Genomic DNA, 26,436 nt, shown 5'->3' on the forward strand with positions numbered 1-26,436 from the left:
TACCACATTTAATAAGAGAAAGTCAATATATTAATATAGAGGAGAGAAGAGGAAGGAAATTGACATTTGCCAAGAGCTTACTTTGTGCCAAACTGTGTGAGAGTCTACTTTAATATCAAGGGTTGTTTGTTACATAATGCTTAACCTTTCTATTATAATGCTTGTTTCCTTGTTTGGTATAGGAAAATGTATCTATTTATTATATGTTTATTAAATGAAATTAAATTTACTCATCAATTTTATGATATTTAGCTACTTACAACTTTACAGATATTGTTATAACTAACACAACCAATATATGAGCCCATTTAGACTACCTTTCGTTAAGGTAGAAAGTACTTATATTCCTTTTAAAGTCAATTATGGTACATGTGAAAATAATAAAGATTATAGCAGAAATGCATATTGAAACAGAATCTCACTCTATTGCCCAGGCTGGAGTACAGTGGCATGATCATAGCTCACTGCAACTTCTACCTCCTGGGCTCAAGCAATCCTCTTACCTCAGCCTCCTGAGTAGCTGGGACTACAGGTACATGCCACCATGCCTGGGTAAGTTTTTTATTTTTTATGTGTACAGATAGGGTTTTGCCATGTTGCCAAGGCTGGTGTCAAAACTCCTGGGCTCAAGTGATCCCCCACCTTGGCCTCCCAAAGTGCTGGTATTACAGGCGTGAGTCACCACACCCTGCCCCCAAAATATTTTTAAAATACGTTATACAACTAGATTTTTCTGTGACTGCTTTTCTGAACCCACACTGACCCCTAGCACAATATATTTATCTATTAACTTTTTTTAGTTGTATATATTTAAGGTGTATCATGTAATTTTGAGACATATATACATAGTGAAATGAATACTACAATCAAGCAAATTAACATATTCATCATCTCACATGGATACCTTTTATGTGTATGGTTCTATAAACTCTTACTTGAAATTTGTTTAATTATTTCATCACAGGATTCTTGTAGAAAGTTAATGAGTAGGAGGCCAGGCGTGGTGGCTCATGTCTGTAATCCCAGTGCATTGGGAGGCCAAGATGGACAGATCACCTGAGGTCAGGAGTTTGAGACCAGTCTGGCCAACATGGCAAAACCCCATCTCTAACCAAAAAAAAGAAAAAAAACTACAAAAATTAGCCAGGCGTCTTGGTACGCACCTGTAGTCCCAGCTACTGGGGAAGCTAAGGTGGGAGGATTGCTTGAGCCTGGGAGGCAGAGGTTGCAGTGAGCTTAGATCGCGCCACTGCACTCCAGCCTGGGTGACAAAGTGAGACTCTGTCTCAAAGAAAAAAAGAAATAAAGAAAGTTAATGAGTAGGAATATTGCCTTCCTATGGAATTTGTGTGCCAATTAGGTATCATCTAGGGTAGGCTAATGCAAATGTAGCCTATTTTTTGTTACAATTAAATATTCACCATAATGGATTTTTTTTTTTTTTGAGACGGAGTCTTGCTCTGTCGCCAAGACTGGAGTGCAGTGGCACCATCTCGGCTCACTGCAAGCTCCACCTCCTGGGTTCATGCCATTCTCCTGCCTCAGCCTCCCGAGTAGCTGGGACTACAGGCGCCCGCCACCACACCCGGCTAATTTTTTTGTATTTTTAGTAGAGACGGGGTTTCACTGTGTTAGCCAGGATGGTCTCGATCTCCTGACCTCGTGATCCGCCCGCCTTGGCCTCCCAAAGTGCTGGGATTACAGACGTGAGCCACTGCGCCTGGCCCATAATGGAATTTTAAACATAGCTTGAAAACAATCACTGCTAAATGCAAACCATTCATGCAGTACCTCAGTATCTTCCACCTCAGACTGATAACAGCCACATTAGCACATGTCTAAGACAGCAGCAGTCCAAATTCTTCCTGGTTTCTCTTGGGAACCATAAAATTTAATTTTTCATGTAGAAAGCCCGTTAACCCAACTTTGTTACCATTATTTCAAGTAGCTTGCACACTGTGCAAACATGTCCACAAAATAGTGTATATCTATCCTTAAATTACATGCTTTTGCTATTCACAAAGCAATCATACCAATACCAGATATGAAAGCATTTAAAAAATACTTTTTGATGAGTAGATGTTGTTCAACTGGCATCAAAAATAGTGAAATAAGTAAATCAACATTGGAAATGACTTTCAAAGGTGAGAAAGAACTTCCATTAAAAAGTTATCTCTCCCTCTCCCCCCCACCCCTCCCCCTCCCCCTCCCTCTCCCCCCCACCCCTCCCCCTCCCCCCTCCTTCTCCCCCCACCCCTCCCCCTCCCCCCTCCCTCTCCCTCTCCCTCCAGTCTCCCTCTCTTGCCGAGCCTGGACTGTACTGCCATGATCTCAGCTCACTGCAACCTCCCTGCCTCGGGTTCCGGTGATTGTCCTGCCTCGGCCTGACATTCCAGGCACGCGCCGCCACTCCTGACTGGTTTTTGTATTTTTGGTGGAGACGGGGTTTCGCCGTGTTGACCGTGCTGGTCTCCAGCTCCTGGCCTCGGGTGATCTGCCCGCCTCGGCCTCCCAAGGTGCTGGGATTGCAGACGGAGTCTCACTCACTCAATGCTCAATGTTGCCCAGGCTGGAGTGCAGTGGCGTGATCTCGGCTCGCTACAACCTCCACCTCCCAAATGCCTGCCTTGGCCTCCCAAAGTGCTAAGATTACAGCCTCTGCCCGCCCGCCACCCCGTCTAGGAAGTGAGCAGCGTCTCTGCCTGGACGCCCATCGTCTGGGACATGAGGAGCGCCTCTGGCTGGCCGCCCCGTCTGGGAAGTGAGGAGCGCCTCTGCCCGGCCACCCCGTCTGGGAGGTGAGGAGCGTCTCTGCCCGGCCACCCCGTCTGGGAGGTGAGGAGCGCCTCTGCCTGGCCACCCCGTCTGGGAGGTGAGGAGCGCCTCTGCCTGGCCACCCCGTCTGGGAGGTGAGGAGCATCTCTGCCCGGCCACCCCGTCTGGGAGGTGAGGAGCACCTCTGCCTGGCTGCCCCGTGTGGGAAGTGAGGAGCACCCCTGCCCGCCCGCCCATCATCTGGGAAGTGAGGAGCCCCTCTGCCCGGTCGCCCTGTCTGGGAAGTGAGGAGTGCCTCTGCCCGGCCACCCTGTCTGGGATGTGAGGAGCGCCTCTGCCCAGCCACCACCCCGTCTGGGAAGTGGGGAGCGCCTCTGCCTGGCCGCGCCATCTGGGATGTGAGGAGCTCCTCTGCCCGGCCGCCAGGCCGTCTGGGAAGTGAGGAGCGCCTCTGCCCGGCCGCCACCGTGTCTGGGAAGTGGGGAGCGCCTCTGCCTGGCCGCCCCATCTGGGTTGTGAGGAGCGCCTCTGCCTGGCCTCCCCATCTGGGAGGTGGGGAGCGCCTCTGCCCGGCTGCCCCGTCTGGGAGGTGAGGAGCATCTCTGCCCGGCTGCTCATCATTTGGGATGTGAGGAGCGCCTCTGCCTGGCCGCCCCGTCTGGGAAGTGAGGAGTGCCTCTGCCCGGCCGCCCTTCGTCTGGGAGGTGAGGAGCGTCTCTGCCCGGCCACCCATTGTCTGGGATGTGAGGAGTGCCTCTGCCCGGCCGCCCCGTCTGGGAAGTGAGGAGTGCCTCTGCCTGGCCACCCCATCTGGGAGGTGTACCCAACAGCTCCGAAGAGACAGCGACCATCGAGAACGGGCCGTGATGACGATGGCGGTTTTGTTGAAAAATAAAGGGGGAAATGTGGGGAAAAGAAAGAGAGATCAGATTGTTACTGTGTCTGTGTAGAAAGAAGTAGACATAGGAGACTCCATTTTATTCTGTACTAAGGAAAATTCTGCCTTGGGATGCTGTTAATCTATAACCTTACCCCCAACCCCGTGCTCTCTGAAACATGTGCTGTGTCAACTCAGGGTTAAATGGATTAAGGGTCATGCAAGATGTGCTTTGTTAAACAGATGCTTGAAGGCAGCATGCTCGTTAAGAGTCATCACCACTCCCTAATCTCAAGTACCCAGGGACACAAACACTGCGGAAGGCCGCAGGGACCTCTGCCTAGGAAAACCAGAGTCCTTTGTTCACGTATTTATCTGCTGATCTTCTCTCCACTATTATCCTATGACCCTGCCACATCCCCCTCGCCGAGAAACACCCAAGAATGATCAATAAATACTAAAAAAAACAAAAAGTTATTTCTTCTAATCAATATTTCCAAGAGTTTCAACCTCTAATTTTAAATCTCTCAGTTTGATTTCCTCTTTTACTGTCTTCCCTAAGGTGATTAGCACTTGTAATTGCCAGAAGGAATTAAGTCCCCCAAACCTTAACCTGATGAATCACGGATAATCAGGTCAATCACCAGCCTTATTAAATATTCACTTAAAAGTTTAAGTAGTTGTAGTTCATCACCTAAAAGTTATAATTCTACAGTACAAAGGACTTTTTCTTAAGTTAACATGAATAACCAGTTATGTGAAGATAAATAAACTTTTTAAGTAAGGAATAATCACTCATTGGCCAAGACTCTACTATTGTGAAATCATTAAATGAAAATGATAAAAGCTTACAGTCATCAAATAATTAACATGTACCAAGCACTGTTCTATCTTTACATGAATCAACTTATTTCATTCTTATAAAAATTCTATAGTGAACCTTTATACTACTATTATAGTTTTATGGACCTAGAAATTGAGATTAAGTAACTTGTTCAAGGTCATATAGTTTGTAAATGGAGGAGCCAGAATTCCAACCCAGGCCATTTAACTTTGAGCCTGTGGCCTGGGATGGAATTCTGTTCTTAACCACTACAGTGTAGTGCCTTGGAAATGTCACATCCACACTTGTTTTGAAATTGAGTTACTGAGGAATTTACCACCTTGTGTTTGGCACCAAAAATATGCCTGAAATGTTAAGAAAATAGAAAGGTATGTTTCAACAGCAAAATTATGCTGAAATTATCCTTCACTACACCTCCTCCTGCACACCTCTATCTCCTGCCTGAAGCAAGTATCCCGTCTCCATCAGCACTCTTGCTCACTGAGCCCAGGCTGGGTCTCAGAATCCTTCTCAGCACAACATATAATAGTCAACAGTTGGCATGCAAGAGGAAATCTGCACACTATGTCTAGCAGTACACTAAAATGTGCAGTTTTGTATAGCATATATGAAGGTGTCAGTCTTTTCCCTTTCTTTTTGTAATGTCTCTTAGGGAGACATTGCAAGTTGGGAAGAGTTACTTTTACTTCCCTTACTGACAATCCCATTTCACAATGTAATTGTTTAGGTCAAATTCTGTAGAAGTACCGCCTGAGACAGGAAATAGCATGCATGTGGTTTATTGAGGAAATGCTTTCAGGAGACAGGGAGTAAGGAAAACTGAATAAAGTAGAAGTTGTTAAGCAAGGATATTGTCTCAGAGTGTTACTTCAACCTGGTCATACTGTAAAAGCAGGAGCACAAATTGCCACAAAGAGTTGGTTTCTACTTGAGACAAACTAGCTGGCCTTTCTACCCCTACGTTGGATGAATCACTGGCTGTGAGTGCCCTCTTAGGGTGAGGGGTAAGTTTGGCCAGAGCAAATCTCTAAAGGAGGGTGTAGCTTTATGTCTTAGTGAAGCGGTGTTATTGTCTGGAGTACATACCTGAGATTTGTCATCTCACACCAAGAAGATTAAGGACATGGACACACACAAGGAGTGACTTTAGGAGCGGAGGTTTAATTGGCAAAGGAAAGAGAAAGGAGAACAGCTCTCTCTTTTGCGAGAGAGAGGGATTCCTCCAATGGGAATTCTGGCCCATGGCAGGGCGCACCAGATTTTATAGACAGGCTTGAGGAGGTGGTGTCTGATTTACATAGGGCCCACAGATTGGTTAGACCAGGTGTGACATTTACACAGCGCTTGGGGAAGGCTGGCCATTCCACCCTAATCTTATTATGCAAATGGGCCTTCCATTTGGCCGGACACCATGTTGTCTGCTCCTTGCTGTACAAGTGGCTGGCAAAGAGAAGGGAACATGGAGCCACCATTTTGAACATGCCTAGTCCCAGGTAGCCTTTTTCTATTGGCACAACTGCCAGCATTCACCCATGCAAGCTTCGAGCTTGCTTGTCTATGTCTGCTGCTCAATTTTACAGACTGCTGTTTGTTAGAAAAGAAAATGACTTTGGGGCTGCTTTTCATTAAAAAGAAAACCTTACGGAGGACTTCCTTACCCTCACTATGTGCCTAAATAATTTCTTCTTAACTCCTATATCATTAGGGGACAACATTTAGCACCTAGGAATGTGTGTACTGGCCTGGTAAAGAGGATCTGGATAGGCATGAATAGTGCTGACTACAGTATCCTTTAATATTGTTTGAAATTTTGTCCATGTACACATATAACCTATTTGAAATAGTAATTATTCTATACACTAGCAACAATCAACCAGAAAAGCCAAGTAAAATATGGCCTCTGAGCTCCTCTGTATCAAGATGTTGGAAGGACAAATAATATGAAGAATCACTAGAGGGACATTTTTATGGGCAAGATTTGCCGGAGGAGGTGCACATCACTTCTGCTCACATAAGGGTAAATACAAATTATATTATATTATTGTTCCTTGATATCCTTGGGAATTGGTTTCAGGCCTTGCAGATACCAAAATCCTTAGATGCTTAAATCCCTCATACAAAATGGTGTAGTATTTGCATATAATCTACTAGCATCATCCTGTGTACTTTAAATCATCTCTAAGTTATTTATAATACCTCATAGAAGATAAATGCTATGTAAATAGTTGTATACTGTATTGTTTTAAAATTTTTTTTATTGTATTGTTTTTATTTATTTATTTTTAAATATTTTTAATCTGAGGTTGATTGAAGATGCAGAACCCGCAGATATCAAAGGCTGAATATGTATATATATATATATCACGAGGTCAGGAGATCGAGACTGTCCTGGCTAACACGGTGAAACCCCATCTCTACTAAAAATACAAAAAAATTAGCCAGACATGATGGCGGGCGCCTGTAGTCCCAGCTACTTGGGAGGCTGAGGCTGGAGAATGGCGTGAACCTGGGAGGCGGAGCTTGCAGTGAGCCGAGATGGCGCCACTGCACTGCAGCCTGGGCGACAAAGCGAGACTCTGTCTCAACAAAATAAATAAATAAAAATAAATAAATAAATAAACAAAAAATAAACACTGTTTTGTAGAAGTCAGCGTTTTCTACAAAAAAAACTTTATGAGTCCCAGCTGTCTAAAAAATAATATTATTTGGTTTTAATTCACCTATTCAATGAACTCATTTCTTACTAATCCTTTCTTTAGTGTCATAATATGATGTTCCTCTTTGCTAACCCCTTTGCCTAGAATACCTCTCACCTTCTGTGCCACATCTAAGAGCTACCTATCCTTCAGGTTCATGTTCAAACTTTAGTTCTTCAAGAAAGCCTTCCTCTGCTACTCCAGCAAATAGTATTTTCTTTCTCTTTGAACTTGGTGACATTTATTTTCTTTTTCTTTCTTTCTTTTTTTTTTTTTTTTTGCTGACTGAGTCTCGCTGTGTCGCCCAGGCTGGAGTGCAGTGGCGCGATCTCAGCTCACTGAAACCTCCGCCCCCTGGGTTCGAGCAATTCTTCTGTCTCAGCTTCCCTAGTAGCTGGGATTACAGCCGTGCACTACCACACCCAGCTAATGTTTGTATTTTTAGTAGAGATGGGGTTTCACCATGTTGGCCAGGCTGGTCTCGAACTCCTGACCTCAGGTGATCCACCCACCTCAGCCTCCCAAAGTGCTGGGATTACAGGCATGAGCCACCACACCCCACCAGTGACATTTACTTTCTATGCTTCTAATCTTCCATTTACATCACATTTACCTCCAACATTTCCTATCATCCTGGAAAAGAATGTAAATATTCTGAAACTTGGATCTGAGTCTTATATGCATAGCAGGTTCCTAACAAGTGTTTGCTGATGGTTATGATCATGAAAACTGTACTATAGACATCTGTTATGCACGCTGACAGTGGAAGTGGGTCTCAATTTGCTGTCAGTCTGCTCTTTAATGGGTCTCCACTGACTGGAGAATAAGGTCCAGTCTACATAGCATAGCATCCAAGTTTTGAGCAAAAGTCACCTGTCAGAGGAATTCTTTGTGTTCCAGGAAAGTCTTGCTTTCTGTCTCTTCAGTGCTCAATCACTGAGTGGGGGCAGCCCATGAGAAGTAAGGCCTTAGAGTGAAAACAATGATGGATTTCAGAGTGCAAGAAGTGGAGCCGTTGGTAATTACTCTCCTTGCAGGAGGAAACCTGAGATCTCCACATATGGCATGCATAGATATACAAATATATGTATATGTAGTGCATGATGAATGTGACATTTCAAGTCAGTGAAGGAATATATGATGCAATAGATGGTGTTGAGATGATTAGCTATGGGTTTGGATATAAAAATTTTATCTATATTCCAACCTAACATCCAAATGTTAAAAAAAAAACTGTAGAAAGAAAATATAAAATGATATTTTGGGGGCTTTACAAGCATATTACTAAACCACAAATCCATTAACCATTAGATTTTATAAAAATTTCAAGCTTTGGTATGATAAAAAATATATATAATGATAGATAAAAGACAAGTATTAGACTATTAAACACACACACACACACACACACACACACACACACACACACATCATGCATTCAAAAACTAACCTCCAAAAAATTGGGCTTGAAGAAAAATTCAGATTCAAATTTATGAAATATCCTTCTTGCCACTAAGTAGAAAAATGTAATTTAAAATAATAAAATATCACTTTTAGTTATCCATGATGCAGGAAAACTTTTTTTTTTTTTTTTTTTTTTTTGAGACAGAGTCTGACTCTGTCCCCTAGGCTGGAGTGCAGTGGTGCAATCTCAGCTCACTGCAGCCTCCACCTCCCAGGCTCAAGTTATCCTCCCACCTCAGTCTCCCAAGTAGTTGGGACTACAGGCATGTGCAGATAATTTTTGTATTTTTTGTAGAGATAGGTTTTTGCCATGTTGCCCAGGCTGGTCTCGAAGTCCTGAGCTCAAGAGAGCCACCCACCTCAGCCTCCCATAGTGCTGGAATTACAGGCATGAGCCACTGCACCTTGCTGCAAACATTTTAAAAATTGCTAACACCCATTGATGAAAGATAGAGAAAAAAGCACCAGATACACGTTAGAAGGGTAAACTGGTGCAGGTTTTTGAGAGGGAAACTGGATTGGAAATTGCAGGGGGAAGTGGTAATCAAAATTTGAAGTGCCCATGTGCCTTTACTCAGAAATTCCAAATCTAGAAATCTGTCCAACAGAAAACTTTACAGAGGTACAGAGGTATATGAACAAGGATGTTTAGTGTGAGTACTGCTTATAGAGCAAAACACTGGAAACAAGTTAAAATTTGCTTTTAGAGAAATATTAAAGGAACTTCAGAGGATATCAGTGGTTGTGGTTATACACAATGTATCTCCTATATAGTAAATGGTTGTAGTTACATATGGGGTATTGCACGTTATGAAATATTATGGATCCATTAAAAAGCAAAGAACACTATGGTTTTAAATGGGCCAGTATGGAAAGATCTCCAAGCTATATTACTAAGGTAAAAGTCAACATGAGGAACAATGTTATAATGATTCCTTTTGTTTTAAAACTTTAAAAAACTTTTTAAAACAAAAGAAAAATCCATGTAAATAACATATGTTAATAAATGTATAAACAGGCCTGGAATAATAAGTAAATAAGCAGAGGTCTGAAAAAAATCACGTTATCTTTAAAATTTTTATGTTTTTCTAAACTGTAAAAACGTTTCCTAGCTATGAATATTTCTTTCTTTTATTATTTAAAAAATATCAACAAGTGGTATCTGGACAATGAGATTATGAGTTTCTCTTTATTTTTCTCTGACATTGAAAAAAATTAAATATTATTTTTAAATAGCATTTTAAAAAAAGGAAAATGTTACAGTAAAAAAACAGATTCTTACAGAGTCCTAAAGATCCCCATGGTTTATTGCTATATGAAAAGAGAACATTGCACAGAAGTTATATTGTATGAACCTTTTATCAATTCAAACAAAGCAAAAACACAGGCATAGCAATTGCATAATATATTTGCATAAATATATAGTTATATATGTGCACCCATACACCAAACTTTTACTAGTGATTTGTGGAGCAGGACATGAGATTAAGGGGATAGATAAAGAAGGACTTCCAATCCATGAATTCTCTCCTTCTGTGTTATAGTTTTTAATAGTTTCTCATTTATTTTGCAGATTCACTAGACTGTATCTAGAGCTTTCTTTCAGAGAACCTGGACTTTATTCAGTTTTCAAAATGATCAGCTGCTGTTTCTTCAGTATCACTTTTCCATCATTCCCTTTATTCTCTTCTGGAACTCACAGACAGATGAGAGATAGATAGGTAGATAGATAGATAGATAGATAATAGATATTTTAAAAACAGCTTTATTGAGGTATAATTCACATAATGTACACGTTATTCACTATTAAATATATTTTGAAATGTCTCAAATTACTCTCTGTGTTTCTTAACTGCTTTTTTTATATTTTTAAAAGAATCTTTTTTTTTGTGGATGCTGTCAATGAATTCATCAGTATTTATCATTTTTTTGAGATTTTATTTCACTGTAGTTTTCAATTCCAGTAGTTTTGTTTATTTCATTTTCTCTCTCTCTCTTTTTTTTTTTTTTTTTTTTTTTTTTTTTTTTTTGAGACGGTGTCTCTCTCTGTTCCAGGCTGGAGTACAGTGGCATTAACACGGCTTTCTACAACCTTGACCTCCTAGGTACAAGCAATTCTCTCACCTCAGCCTCCCAAGTAGCTGGGACTACAGGCAAGCACCCAATGCCCAGCTAATTTTTGTATTTTTCATAGAGACAAGGTCTCACCATGTTGTCCAGGCTGGTCTCAAACTCCTGGGCTCAAGTGATCCTCCTGCTTCAGCCTCCCAAAATGCTGGGATTACAGGTGTGAGCCACCACACGTGGGATATTTTGTTTTCTTTTATTGATTTTTTTCTTCATTCCTTTGAGAATATTAAATATTTTAATTTGCTCTATCATCCATTTTCTCAGGAGTGGATTTGTACTTTGGTTTTTGGTTTGCAGGCTCATTTTGTGGGAAGTTTCTTGTTGCTGTTGCTGTTTTCCATTGTTTGGTCCTACCTCTCCATGTTTGGTGATTTTGCAGTGTTCTCTCTGTGACTGGCCAGGATATCTCACCAACAGAAGCAGTCAATTCCTAGGATTTTTTTTTAAACAGTGTTTTGCTTTGTTACCCAGACTGGTGTGCAGTGGCATAATCCTGGCTCCCTGCAGCCTTGAATTCCTGACTCAAGCTATCCTCCTGCCTCAGCCTACCAGAGTGTTGGGATTACAGGCATGAGCGATCACACCTGGCCCCAATCCCTAGTTTATCCCCTTTCTCCTAATATTGTCTCAGAAACAGCAGCCAATCCCAAACTGACCCCCTCTTCCCTTAGACCTCCTCAGGATTTTGCATGTAACTACAACCTTACAAAAGATGCTGCCTTCTCCCTCTTGTTGAGTGAAGTTCCAGGTTCCTCTGGGGTCCTCTCCCTCACTGAAGTGAATGAATAATCTGACCATAGCCTTTAGCTGATTAGGCTTTAGCAACCATATCTTCCATACCACAGTTTTGTTTTTCTTAGATTATGGGCATCCTAAGGCAGAGGCTACCACTTTCTTACATTTCCTGTATATCCTGAGCATAATTACTTTGGGACAGCAGTGATACTCCTAGGGCCTAGTAGGGGTATTAACAGTTTTATCTTTTGCAGGCCCATCCCTGGTTATCTGCCCCTCTGTTTAGTGCTCCTTTTCTCAACTTACTTTATTGTGGGGAATCTGCCTTCTACTCCCACTAGGGAGTAAGATCCAAGAAGCTAGGACTGAGGTCTCATTCATCTTTATACACTAGACATTATGCAACCCTTAGCACAAAGGGTAGAGTGATTCATCCTATTTTTATGGAGATGGGCCCTACTCTGTGCCAGGAATTGTGTGGGAGCTAGGGGTTTAATTACGGGCAAGATTCAGTCTGTGCCCTCAGTGAGCTTGCAGTCTAATGGAGATTACCAACAACCAAACTGGCAGTTAACAATACATTTTAAGAGCTGATGGGTTTAGTACAGAATGGGGTGGAACACAGTGGAGGAGATCAGATAAAAATTTGTAGGCTCAAAGGACATGCATGACTTAGAGTCTGCCCTGAGTGCCATTTCCCTGGTAAGTGCATTTTTGGACCATCACCTACACCACCTCATTCTATAATCCCCTTCCCCACCTCCCATCCCCACCCTGATCCCTACCAGCATTTTCCTCTGTTGTTGTACTCACTGCAGTGCATTGTAATGCTGTCCCTACTATACTTTTAAATGTAGGGGCAAAGGGAATTGCTTGGTGGGAGCCTGCACATTTTAGACAATAATGCAGATTTCTTGAATGATAAAATGAAAGTAAATCTGTATGGAATTGAAGCTTTATGCCAGTCCTTCAACATAGAAACTGTTCCCAGCCATTCCACAAGCCCAAGGCTATTCTGCAGTCTTAGCCAGAACCCTGATCACTTCCTGGCACTTTCTCTAACCACCTATGGGGATGGAAGTGCTTTTAAACTGGATTATGGTGATGGTTGCACAATAGAATACATGTACTAAAAATCATTGAATTATACACTTAAAATGGATGAACTGCATGGTACCCAAATTACATCTCAATAAAGCTATTAGAAGTTAAAAAGAAGAGAGGATTATAAATTGCTCTGGGGGGTCAACCTAGAGTGTCTGCCACAGAAACTCTTTAGTTTTTTCTTTCACAACTGGAATCATATTGTACGTATTTTATGCAAATTGCTATTTTCATTTAATATGTACTAGAAGAGATATTTCTGTATAACACATATATTTCATCAATTTTTAACATACAGTTTTTCACATCTTAACGTGAAAACCTCTGATATGGTTTGGATCTGTGTCCCCACCCAAATCTCAAATCTCATGTTCAGTTGTAATCCCCAGTGTTGGATGTGGGGCCTGGTAGGAGGTGATTGGATCATGGATGCAGTTTCTCATGAATGGTTTAGCACCACCCCTCGATGCTATTCTGGTGATAGTGAGTGTGTGAGTTATCGTGAGATTTGGTTGTTTAACAGTGTGTAGCACCTCCACTCTCTTCTTCTTCCTCCTGCTCCAGCCATGTAAAATGCTGGCTCCCTCTTTGCCTTGTACCATGATTGTAAGTTTCCTGAGGCAGATGCCGCCATGCTTCCTGTACAGCCTGTGGAATCATGAGTCAATTAAACCTCTTTTCTTCATAAATTACCCATTTTCAGGTATTTTGGTATTTCTTTACAGTAATGTGAGAATGAATTAATACAGTCTCTTATCACAGACTTTATATGTGCACCAAACCTGAGAATGGGTGTCAGTTTGCTAGAAAATCCAACAGAAACTGAAACAGAGGAACATTTTTTAAACAAATGCTGTATCACCAATACTTTGGATGGCACACGGGACAACTTCATGGGGAAAACGCACATCATTGATGACTCTGACTCAAAAGGGATTCAGAAGAGTCAGACTTGCTGACCTAATGTGAAGTTTTTTGTTTTTTGTTTTTGAGATAGGGTCTTGCTCTGTTGCCTGGTCTGGGGTGCAGTGGCGAGATCTTGGCTCACTGCAACCTCTGCCTCCTGGGCTCAGGTGATCCTCCCACCTCAGCTTCCTGAGTAGCTGGGACCACAGGTGTGTGCCCATGCCCGGCTAATTTTTTGTATTTTTTGTAGAGATGAGGTTTCACCATGTTGCGCAGGTTGGTCTCAAACTCCTGAGTTCAGGCAATCCACTGGCCTCAGCCTCCCAAAGTGCTGGGATTACAGGTGTAAGCCACTGCACCTTGCCTGTGAAGTTGTTTTAAAAATACCTTAACTCATTTATTTCCTTTATATTTTCCATTTTGTGAGTGCAAAAGAAAGATATGTGACTTATAAATCTAGGTTAAATAAGTCTAAAAAGATCTCTTTCATTAAATATAAATATATATTCTACATAATAAAGTATTGTGCCACAGTTCAATTGGCAGCATTTTTTTTTCTTATTGGTATACAAAATAATGGTGGGTCTTACAAATGATGTCACATTAGAGTCAATGAAATACAGTATTATACAGTGTGTTTATTACTTTTTTTAAAAAAATAGAGATGGAGCCTTACCATATTGCCGAGGCTGGTCTGGAACTCCTGGGTTCAAGCAATCCTCCCACCTTGGTCTCTCAAAGTGCTGAGATTACAGGAGTGAGCCACCGTGCCTGGCCTACTTTATGACTTTTAAACACCATTTATCAAAATTAATGTTCTAGTGAACTCCCTCATACATGCCTCTTTGTGTACACCTGTGTCTCTAGAATATATATATATATATAGGTGTGGAATTTCTAAATTGAAAGGATTGCACATTTAAAATCTAACTACTGTCCTTCAAAAAGATTATATCAATATAAATGTGCACTAATAATGTATCAGGGTATCCATTAAGTGACACAAAGCATGTTTTTTATTAATAAATTTTTCCTAATCTGATCCTGAAAAATGTTATCTCATTTGTTTTAAATTGCTTCTCATTTATTTTTGCCTATTATCTCAGGCAGAAGACAATTCTTACAGTTAATTTCTAATTATTTTGCATTTGCATAAGATATTCATTAAGATTATAAACAATTTTCATTTTTTCTTTTAATAGTGGTATGATTTCTTAATGTTAAGCTCCATCTGGAATTTATTTTTGCCTTAATGTAAGGTAAGTATTTGATTTCTTTTCCCAATGAATAAATAGTTGTTTCAATATCATTTATGGGCTTGTACATCCTTGCCCATGTGCTTAGAAGTATCTGTTTATATTTGAACTCTATTCTGTTTCTTTGCTAAAAATTTCCATTTCTCTGGAGTAACATACATTTAAAATTACTTATCTTTATATATACGTATTTTTTTGTTGTTTTTTTGAGATGGAGTCTCACTCTGTCGCCCAGGCTGGAGTGCAATGGCATGATCTCGGCTCACTGCAACCTCTGCCTCCCAGGTTCAAGCAATTCTCCTGCCTCAGCCTCTGGAGTAGCTGGGATTACAAGCACCTGCCACCATACCTGGCTAATTTTCTTATTTTTTTAGTAGAGATGGGGTTTCACCATGTTGGGCAGGTTGGTCTCGAGCTCCTGACCTTAAGTGATCCACCCGCCTCAGCGTCCCAAAGTACTGGGATTACAGGCATGAGCCACTGCACCCGGCCTCTTTATATAATATTTTAATATCTGATAAAGCAAACCCCATCCATTCATTCTTTGCAAAAGTCTCTGGACTACTCTTTTTTTGGGGATTGTTGGGGTCATGCTCTGTTACCCAGGCTGGAGTGCAGTGGTGTGAACACAGCTCACCGAGACCTCCACTTCCTGGGCTCAAGCAATCCTCCCACCTCAGCCTTCCAAGTAGCTGGGACTGCAGGCATCCACCACCATGCCCAGCTAATTTTTGTATTTTTGATAGAGACAGGGTTTCACCATGTTGCCCAGGCTGGTCTCGAACACCTGGCTTCAAGTGATCTGCTCGCCTCAGCCTCCCAAAGTGCTGGAATTACAGGCATGAGGCACTGTGCTGGGGCAGATAACTGTTTCCTATAACACAATTCACTAACTGGACAAAAAAAAAAAACAGTCAATAAATTGGACTTCATAAAAATTTAAAAATTTTGTTTATTAAATGACACTTTAAAGAAGTGAAACAGCAACCTACAGACTGGAAAAGATGAAGAACAGGTAAACAGAACATCTAAAGAACTCTTACAAATCAATAATAAAAAGACAAACAACCCAAGTGTTTAAATGGGCAAAATGAACAGATATTTCACACACAAAATAGATATCTGCTAAATGTATGAAAAGTTGCTCAACAAATTAAAATCATAATGAGAGACTAACACATATTCATCAAAATTGCTAAAATTTAGAAGACTGGTAATTCTAAGTATTGGTGAGGATGTGGGGTAATGGGAAAGAGTGTAAAATAAAACAACCATTTTGGAAAACTGTTTGGTGGTTTCTTTTTTTTTTTTTTTTTGAGACTGAGTCTCACTCTGTCGCCCAGGCTGGAGTGCAGTGGCACGATCTCTGCTCACTGCAAGCTCCGCCTCCCGGGTTCATGCCATTCTCCTGCCACAGCCTCCAGAGTAGCTGGGACTGCAGGCACCCGCCACCACGCCCAGCTAATTTTTTGTATTTTTAGTAGAGATGGGTTTCACCGTGTTAGCCAGGATGGTCTCTATCTCCTGACCTCATGATCCGCCTGCCTCGGTCTCCCAAAGTGCTGGGATTACAGGTGTGAGCTACCGCGCCCGGCCACTGTTTGGTAGTTTCTTAAAAAGTGAAACATGTACTTACCTCATGATGGAGGAATTCTACTCCTAGGCATATCCAGGGGTGTCCCATCTTTTGGTTTCCCTGGGCCACATTGGAAGAAGAAGAATTGTCTTGGGCCATATATAAAATACAGTAACAATAGCTGATGAGCTAAAAAAACAAAAAAGCAAAAAAAACCCTCCTGTTTTAAGAAAGTTTACTGTATGTCCAAAAAAGACTTGTGCAGGAATGTTTATAATAGCTTTATTCATAATAGCCCACACTGGAAATAACCCAAGTGTCTATTGACAGAACAGATAAATAAATTGAGGTGTATTCACACAGTAGAATACTATATGGCAATATAAAGAAATGAACCGCTCATACACGGAATGAAAGAGTACGCACTGCATGATTCCTTATAAGAAGGTAAAGAACAGACAAAACCAAGCTATGGTGATAGAAATCAGAATAGTGGTGTGTCTCATGTTCAAAATGTTAATAGTTGCTTTCAGAGTGACAGGATTACCTTTTCGTGTATGATTTTCTCTATTTTCCTGGTTTTCTGCAATAATATTACATTTTTATGATAATAATAAAGATATCTACATACACATTATTTTAAGACACTTTTAATTGATCCAATTATTCAAGTTATAAAATCCATTAATTAATTAAAGTATAGATTAAACAAGACAATGAAAGTATATTGCCTAGGACACTACTTGCACAAGGTGGACACTCAATGTATCAATAACAATTTATCATGACAAATAAATGTTTTCCAAACTTCTCAGCTTTATTAAACAAAATACAGAGAACACAAATTAGACTTTTCTGGATGACTTGGGAATATTAATTATTATATTGTACTTTAATAGGATGCTCTGAGCTTATTTAATTCAATTCTTTCATTTAACATACCAAAAAAAAGCTGTAAAATAGAATCATCCCCAGAGAGGTTAGGTGACTTCCCTGAGGTCATATACGGCTAATTAGTGCTCTCAGCTCATTTTTTTCTCTCTAAAGACTTCCTCCAAGATCTGCTCCCTTTCCTCCAGAGAAATACTGGGGGGTCTGGGGTCTGGGGGGAAGATGACAGGAAGGAGACATACTGGAATTTCCCGAAGTTAAGGAAATTTCTTTACCTTGATCTGGATGATGGTTGCACAAGTGTATATATTTGTCAAAATTCATCAAGCTTTACACTTAAATGTATTCATTTTTAATACATAAATTACACCTCAACAAAGTACTGTTAGTATAAAGAGGTGGAGAAAGGTGATGGTAGGCATTTGTGTGATTTCTGAAGGGGAGTACAAGGCATGTTAATTGGCTCTAAAAGTTGATGGCATTCATGTGGAGTCCTAATTAGAGAAAGGGAGTCAGGCTGGTGGGAGCAGGGGAAAGCAAAAAGAAAAAGCAGATAAGCTGTGAGTCTGCCTTTCTTCATGGTCCAGGACACATAGCCCTCCTGCGCAAATAGCTCACAATCTTCCTGCACCCAGCTATCACCAGTCCCTCAGCTGATAGAAAAATGCAAGTTAGTTCACTGCAACCTAGCCATTATCAGTACTGCACATATCCCTCTCCAGCACAAGCATCATCCTATAAAACCCAAGCAAGCCTCTGTCTCTTTGCAGTCAGCTCCTCTCTTGCTGATCTGCCCATTGCCTTCTTGCAATGGATTTTTACTACTTTCTCTCATATACTGCCTTGGTAAATTCTTTTTTTTTTTTTTTTTTGAGATTGGGCCTCACTCTGTCACCCAGGCTAGAGTACACTGGCATGATCTTGGCTCACTACAACCACTGCCTCCCTGGTTCAAGCGATCCTCCCTCCTCAGCTTCCCAAGTAGCTGGTGTAATTCCAGCATGTGCCACCACACCCAGCTAATTTTTGTATTTTTAGTAGAGATGGGGTTTCATGTTGGCCAGGCTGGTTTCAAACTCCTGAGCTCAACTGATCTGCCCACCTCGGCCTCCCAAAGTGCTGGGATTATGGGAGTGAGCCATGATGCCCAGCCTGCCTTAGTAAATTCTTTTTACCAACTGCATCACCAGCCTCAGATAGTTGCAGCAACTCATTCTTAAATCTAAGTTTATTCTGAATCTATTTTATTTTCTTTCACTGTTATCTATTATTAGTATTCATTTCACTTGATAACATCTATTTCCAGAATCAAAATAGAACTGAGACAAGGAGAGAGAAAGAAAAAATACATAATGTAGTACTACAGAGTTAGAAATAGGGTTAATTACTCAAAAAAAAGTTTGCAATAGAATTAAATAAGTTGCAGGTAGTGACAAATATAGGAAAAGAAGTATTTCTCTGGAGGAAAGGAAGCAGATCTTGGAGGAAGTCTTTAGAGAGAAAAAAATGAGCTGAGAGCACTAATTAGCCGTATATGACCTCAGGGAAGTCACTTAACCTCTCTGGGGATGATTCTATTTTACAGATTTTTTTTGGTATGTTAAATGAAAGAATTGAATTAAATGAGCTCAGAGCATCCTATTAAAGTACAATATAATAATTAATATTCCCAAGTCATCCAGAAAAGTCTAATTTGTGTTCTCTGTATTTTGTTTAATAAAGCTGAGAAGTTTGGAAAACATTTATTTGTCATGATAAATTGTTATTGATACATTGAGTGTCCACCTTGTGCAAGTAGTGTCCTAGGCAATATACTTTCATTGTCTTGTTTAATCTATACTTTAATTAATTAATGGATTTTATAACTTGAATAATTGGATCAATTAAAAGTGTCTTAAAATAATGTGTATGTATATATATCTTTATTATCATAAAAATGTAATATTATTGCAGAAAACCAGGAAAATAGAGAAAATCATACACGAAAAGGTAATCCTGTCACTCTGAAAGCAACTATTAACATTTTGAAGCATATCTGTTGAATATAGACAAATATTAGTTATGATTTTTTAAAATAAAATTGAGACCAAATTCAACATATTTCTATCCTGTTTCTATTTTCAAAAACATGCTTTTTCAGTAACCATATAGTATTCCATTTTATAAATATAAAGGACTAGATAATCCTTTTGGTTGGCCATAAATAAAAGTTTTGACACCAATGATGTAAACTTTAGTTACACCAAAAATTCCCCAGGGCAATGTCGCAGTCAGGGTCCCCAGAGGAAACAGATGGCAAACAGCAAGAGGGTAATTTGAAAAGTGTTAAATACAAGAACTATTTACAAAGGAGTGGGCAGGGATTAGGGGAACCAGAAGTAATAATGTAGTATGTGACAGCACTGTTGATGGTACCCCTTAGCCTGGAGGAGCAAGAGGAGGCAGCAGTTCCTAGAACTTGGAGACAAAGAAACCTCCACGGAGACAGCTGCCTGACAAAAGCTGTAGCTGGCACTTGGTTGAGGGAGTAGCCAGCCTGCAGCGACCCAGCTTGGAGGTGCAGGGGATAAACACCTTGACACCCTCATTTGCTCTGAGGGCCAGGGAGGCCAGGGAGATGTTGGTGTAGTCCACACAAATCAGCCTGCTTAGCCACAAGGCATGGCAGAGAAACATGAAGAGTGCACCAGGAGGAGCAAATGGAGTTCTGAACACACACTTTTACTTTGATCACGCTTACTTGGCAGAATTCATCTTTGTAATGACTTGATCTGGGAGTCAGAGATAGTTTCTCTTAAGAAGTGATGTTAAATCTGAGACCTAGAGGATGTGTAGTTGCTAAGAATATGAAGAACAAGGAAAATAATACATGAAGTAGGGGGAATAGTATGTGCAAAGTCCCTGTGGTAGAAGGGTGTTTTTAAGGAACTGAAAGAAGGCCAGTGGGTAAGACAGAAAGACAAAAGGGGATAGAACAAAGTAAAATAGAGTGAAGATTTTGGCAGGGCAATATTGTAGGTCCCACTAAGGATTTTCGTCTTTAACCTTGAAATGAAAGGAAATCATTGACAGGTGTTAGGATCAAATGGCAGATTAGATTTGCATATTAAGAATATTATTATTCTGCTCTGGGGAGAATGGATTGGCAGATAAACAAAAATGAAATTGAGGTGAGTATAGTATTAATCCAGGTAAAAGTTTGGATTAAGGTGCTGGTAGAGATGGTGTGACACAGACAGGTTTGAGAAATGTGCGGGACATAACATTGACAAAACTTGATAATATATTGGATATGGGAATGTAAGGGTGGGGATAGTGTCAAATAAATCTACCAGATTACTATGCTTGCTTATAAAACTGGATGGATGGAGCCGGACACGGTGGCTCATGCCTGTAATCCCAGCACTTTGGGAGGCCAAGGCAGGTGGATCATCTAAGGTCAGGAGTTTGAGACCAGCTTGGCCAACATGGTGAAACCCCATTTCTACTAAAAATACAAAAATCAGCTGGGTGTGGTGGCACGTGCCTGTAATCCCAGCTACTCAGGAGGCTGAGGCAGGAGAATCGCTTGAACCCGGGAGGTGGAGGTTGCAGTGAGCTGAGATCATGCCACTGCAGTGGGCAACAGAGCAAGACTCTGTCTCAAAAAATAAATAAATAAATAAATAAATAAATAAATAAATAAATAAATAAATAAATAAATAAAAGCAAAAACAAAAAACTGGATAAATGAAAAGCTTTTTGGAACTGGGAAATTATAAAATAGTGTATATAGATAGATAGTTGGCTATTTCTTTTTTTTTTTTTTTTTTCAGAGTCTTGCTCTGTCACCCAGGCTGGAGTGCAGTGGCACGATCTCGGCTCACTGCAAATTCTGCCTCCCAGGTTCACGCCATTCTCCTGTCTCAGCCTCCCGAGTAGCTGGGACTACAGGCGCCCGCCACCACGCCCGGCTAATTTTTTGTATTTTTAGTAGAGACAGGGTTTCACCGTGTTAGCCAGGATGGTCTCGATCTCCTGACCTCGTGATCCGCCGGACTCGGCCTCCCAAAGTGCCAGAATTACAGGCGTGAGCCACCGCACCCGGTCAGTTCGGCTATTTCTTAATGAGTTAAAGACCATATGTTCTAGAAATAAAGTGGTTGTGAAGCTGAACAATGAGAACAGAAACCATTTCTACAATTTAACACTTGTTAAGCAATCAGAGGAGTGGTAGGTGTCAGGAGGAAGAACTGGGAGACAGAGGATAGAGGACTGACATGAAGCAGACATTGAGGAAAGAGGAATTTATGCAATAATGGCCCAGGTTGCTGCAGATGTGAGAAAATATTCAACTTTTGAGAAAACATAATAGAAAAAAATAGTTTGGCACAAAAATACAAATAAGCAAGCAAAACAAAATTACTACTTTTCTTCCTTTCTTCCCCTCCCTCCCCCACTCCCTTTTCTCTCTTTCTCTGTCCCTGGGGACCAGCGTAAGGATCAATGGGCTGCCTTCGACAGTCCCTATCCCTAGCTATTTGCTCCTTTGTTGAGTGCCCCCTTTCCTCACCTTATCTTATGAAAAGCGTTCCAACCCTCCTAGACTGTGAGCTCCTAGAAAGCGGACTTAGCCTATTTTTGTATGCTGTATATCACATAGCCCACTGTACAGAGTAGCTGCTCATTTGTGTTTCTTATATTGAGGTAAATCTGAATCTTACCTGGGTCAAACTCTGTGTTAGGATCTGGGTATTCAACTGTGAGGGGACTCAACTGTGAGCAAGACCTTGTCTCTACCATCCTAGATCATACAGTCTTAGGAGGACATTGACACTAAAAAAGGCCATTACATGACCCTCAGATGAATGCGCATGGGGTAAGTACGGGTCCTCTGGATAACAGAGGAGCATGGAATGGTAACCCTAGAGACAACCTGGTGCCATTCCTGCTAGATACTGACTTCTCCTATATGAATTTTGGCGGTGGGGTGAGGGGATAGGGAAATGGGGGCTGTGAGCAAGGAGGGAGGTTCCAGGAACATCTTTCACATCCCCTAGTCCCCATTTCCTTCATGAACTGCTGTATCTATCAAGTGCGGGTACGCAGGGAGCACAGTCGTTGTGCCAGGTGGGTGCCAGCACACAGCAGTCATTGACACTGTACAGACTTCTGGAGTAAATGGAGGGATGGATGAAACACTTGTGCAATCGAAATTTTTGCGACTCCTTCCATTTGACAAGTACGGTCCACGCCATTCATTCCCCAACCCAAAGCCCGCGAAGCCCCGCAGCTTACACAGAGGCCCCGCCCAACCGCCCCGCTCTGCGCGCTCCCTCAGCTCCCGCGCCGCAGCTCTGGGAGACACGCGGAACGGTAGTCAAGTTCCGGGTCACAGTGCGCTTGCGTAGGAGGAGCCAGTGGCGAAGAAGGGGAGGAGCCCGCGAAGCTTAGACTGCAGTGACGAGGAAAACATGGATGGGACAGGAGCAGGAAAACCTCTAGGGCTCTGTGGGGTTAGTGCTCTTGGGGCCGTTTAGTGGGTGTCCCGGGGGTACTCAAAGAGAACCCGTCAGAGACTGACCTTAGTTTACACACGATGCGTCTTTTACTGCTCACATCGAGTCTATTGATTTTGCTTTTTTTTTTTTTTTCAATTACTTTAGTGGTCAAGAACTGCTGCTTTGCAGTGAGACAGATCCAGATTCCAGTGTCTCGTGTGACTGTGTGTGGCCTTGGGCAAGTTATCTGTCCAAGTTTCAATCTCTACCTGTATCAAATGTAGTTGATTGTAGTTGTGTGCATCACAGGGATTTTGTGAAGATCAAATGACGTCGTATGTATCAAGGGCTTAGCGCAGTGCCTGGTACGCAGAAAAAGCCCAGTAAATGGCAAGTGCTATTATAACCATTATCATGAGGCTGGAGGATGGCTTGAGCCTGGGAGGTTGAGGCTGCAGCGAGCCGTGATCGCGCCACTGCCCTCCAGCCTGGGCAGCAGAGTAAAACCCTGAAAAAACAAAACAAACCCAAAAAAAAAGCCCAGGGGAAACAAACCAAATGTCCCCGTATAAATGATAAACAAAATGTGGTATATACGGAACCTTATTCAGCCTTTAAAAAGAGTGAAATTCTGATGCAAGTTACAACATGGACAAACCTTGAAGACACTATGCTAAGTGAAAAAAAAATACACAAAAGAACACATGTTGTATGATTCCAGTTACATAAAGTATCTGGAATAGTCAAATATTATACACAAAGACGGAACATAGAATAATGGTTACCTGAGGCTGAAGGTAGGGCAGAAATGAGGAGTTAGTGTTTAACAGGTGCAGAGTTTAGGATGATGAAAACGTCTGGATGGATGGTGAAAATGGTTGCACAGCCATGTGAATGCACTTAATGCCACTGAACTGTACACTTAAAAATGGTTAAAATGGGCCGGGCGCGGTGGCTCACGCCTGTAATCCCAGCACTTTGGGAGGCCGAGGCGGGTGGATCACGAGGTCAGGAGTTCGAAACCAGCCTGACCAACGTGGTGAAACCCCGTCTCTACTAAAAATACAAAAATTAGCTGGGTGTGGTGGCGCGCACCTGTAATCCCAGCTACTCAGGAGGCTGAGGCGAGAGAATCGCTTGAACGCCGGAGGCAGAGGTTGCAGTCAGCCGAGATCGCGCCACTGCACTCCAGCCTGGGCGACAGAGCAAGACTCTGCCTCAAAACCAAAACAAAGCCAAAAAATGGTTAAAATGGTAAATTTTATGTATATTTTACCACATAAAGAAAAGGAAAGGAAAGAAGCCCAGGAGCAGGCAGCGCACAGCGGGAGTGCATGGCAGCTCAGCTCAACAATGCCCTCAGGCGCTTAGGGTCCTTCTATCTTTCAGTTTACCACTCCCAGCATGTGACTTTTGTCCTTGTGGTCATAAGATGATTGCTGCTTCTCGAGGAATTGTGTGCATGTACTAGATAAGAAAAGCCAAAAGTCATCTTCTTGTGAAGTTTTATATTTTCATTCAAAAAAAGGAGCCTAAGGGAATGCCCGCCTGCTACTCATTGACAAAAATTTTATCACGTGACCTCTCAACAGGCGTCTGGGAAAGTTACTTTTCAAGTGTCTAAAGTATAGAATGGCACAATAAAGGGGAGCTGTGAGGTCCCCCTTATCGTGCCATTCTATAGATACTTGAAAGGTAATTTCAAGTATCTAAAGTATAGAATTTTCAAGTCAGAAAATTTGAGGCCGGATGTGGTGGCTCATGCCTGTAATCCCAGCATTTTGGGAGGCCAAAGTGGGCGGATCACCTGAGGTCAGGAGTTTGAGACTAGCTTAGCCAATATAGTGAAACCCCATCTCCATTAAAAATACAAAAAAAATTAGCCGGGCATGGTGGTGCGAGCCTGTGGTCTCAGCTGCTCCGGCGGCTGAGGCAGGAGAATCGCTTGAACCTGGGAGGCGGAGGTTGCAGTGAGCCGACATCGTGCCACTGAGCCGACATCGCGCCACTGCACTCCAGCCTGGGAGACAGAGAGAGGCTTTGTATCAAAAAAAAAAAAAAAAAAAAAAAAAAAAGAAGGAAGAAAATTTGAGTAGCCAAATTTTCAGGGAATGTCCCACAAACATAGAGGTTTATTTTGCTTTTTTCCATAAATGTGCTTATACTGCATATTATTTTTTGCAACTTGCTATTTTTTCTTAGCAATATGAATTAGAATTCCTCAGTTCCTTTAGCTGCTGCAAAATACTCTTGTTTCCAAGGCACACTTTTTTATTCACATTTTATGATCTCTCAGATTGGTATGCATCTTACAGTTGCTGTCAGCTAGCTAGGCAGCAATAGTGATGTAGTTGTCATTGCCTGCTGGGTATGCATCAAAACTTGCAGAATGGAGGTTAGCAGCCTGGCATATTGATGATTCTGAGTCTAAACATTATACAGAAGGTTCAGACTCTGAGAAGAGGATTTAGCTATATGGTAATCAATTTATTTCATGAATCCTTTTAATTTATGCATAAGGATAATATGGAACTAAAGATGTCTTAAGCCTTAATTAGCTTTTTCAATAAGTATAAAATAAAAATTATAAATGGCAAGAAAGCTTTGTGTCATAGCTTAATTAGGATCATTTTTCTTTCTTAATGATGTATAAAATAACGAAGGCTATAGCGGGTCACATCCTCGAGTTAATGAAATACAGTGTTCTTTTTTTTTTTTTTTTTTTTTTTTTTTTTGAGACCGAGTCTCGCTCTGTGGCCCAGGCTGGAGTGCAGTGGCGCGATCTCGGCTCACTGCAAGGTCCGCCTCCCGGGTTCACGCCATTCTCCTCTCTCTGCCTCCTGAGTGGCTGGGACTATAGGCGCCCACCACTACGCCCGGCTAATTTTTTGTATTTTTAGTAGAGACAGGGTTTCACCGTGTCAGCCAGGATGATCTCGATCTCCTGACCTCGTGATCCGCCCGCCTCTGTCTCCCAAAATGCTGGGATTACAGGCGTGAGCCACCGCGCCAGGCCGAAATATGGTGTTCTAAATATGACTATTCCATAGCTTATTTAATCATTTCCTTTTTGATAGAAGTTAGGTTTAATGATGCTTTAGGAAACCCTTGTGCATGCCCTTTTTTCCATATGTGAAAGTAGTCGTTCTCTAGATACCTAGGAATGCACATTTTAACATTCTGAGAGCAACTGCCCTTTAAAAAGCTCCTATCGATTTACACTTCCATGAAAGAACCCATTTTTTCCAACCAGTTTTACATTTTGGTCAGTCTGGTATCTGAAAATAGTACATCATTGTTTTGATTTTGTCTTTTAGTGTTGTTAAGGGTGTCTATAACATAGAAACCAATTTTTAAAAATCAACTTTTTATTTTTGTGTAGTTTTAGATTTACAGAAAAACTGTGAAGATAGAACAGAGTACTCCTATATATCCCACACCTAGTTTCTCTATTGTTAATATCTTACATTAGAATGGTATCTTTGTCACAATCAATGAACCAATATTGATACATTATTATTAACTAAAGCCCATATTTTATTCAGATTTTCTTCATTTTTGCCTAATGTCCTTTTTCTGTTGGACAGTCCCATTCGAAATAGCACATTAAATCTAATCATCATGTCTCCTATACCCCTCTTGGTTGTGAAAATTTCTCAGACTTTTATTGTTTTTGATAGCCTTGATGTTTTCAGGAGTACT

At 41.4% G+C, this 26,436-nt stretch overlaps 1 long non-coding RNA gene across 1 annotated transcript in view; it reads left to right on the forward strand.

Annotated features, from left to right (window-relative positions):
* LOC101136036 (uncharacterized) overlaps positions 1 to 5,342 on the forward strand; it is a 42,448-nt gene extending 37,106 nt beyond the window's left edge. Inside the window, exons 4-5 of the long non-coding RNA XR_002007389.4 lie at positions 435 to 552; positions 2,292 to 5,342. This is a non-coding gene — a long non-coding RNA (uncharacterized lncRNA). The remainder of the gene's footprint in view (positions 1 to 434; positions 553 to 2,291) is intronic.
* The last annotated feature ends 21,094 nt before the right edge of the window (positions 5,343 to 26,436 follow it).

Source organism: Gorilla gorilla, chromosome 13 (assembly GCF_029281585.2).
Source record: "Gorilla gorilla gorilla isolate KB3781 chromosome 13, NHGRI_mGorGor1-v2.1_pri, whole genome shotgun sequence".
In the NCBI taxonomy this organism is placed as follows: domain Eukaryota; kingdom Metazoa; phylum Chordata; class Mammalia; order Primates; family Hominidae; genus Gorilla; species Gorilla gorilla.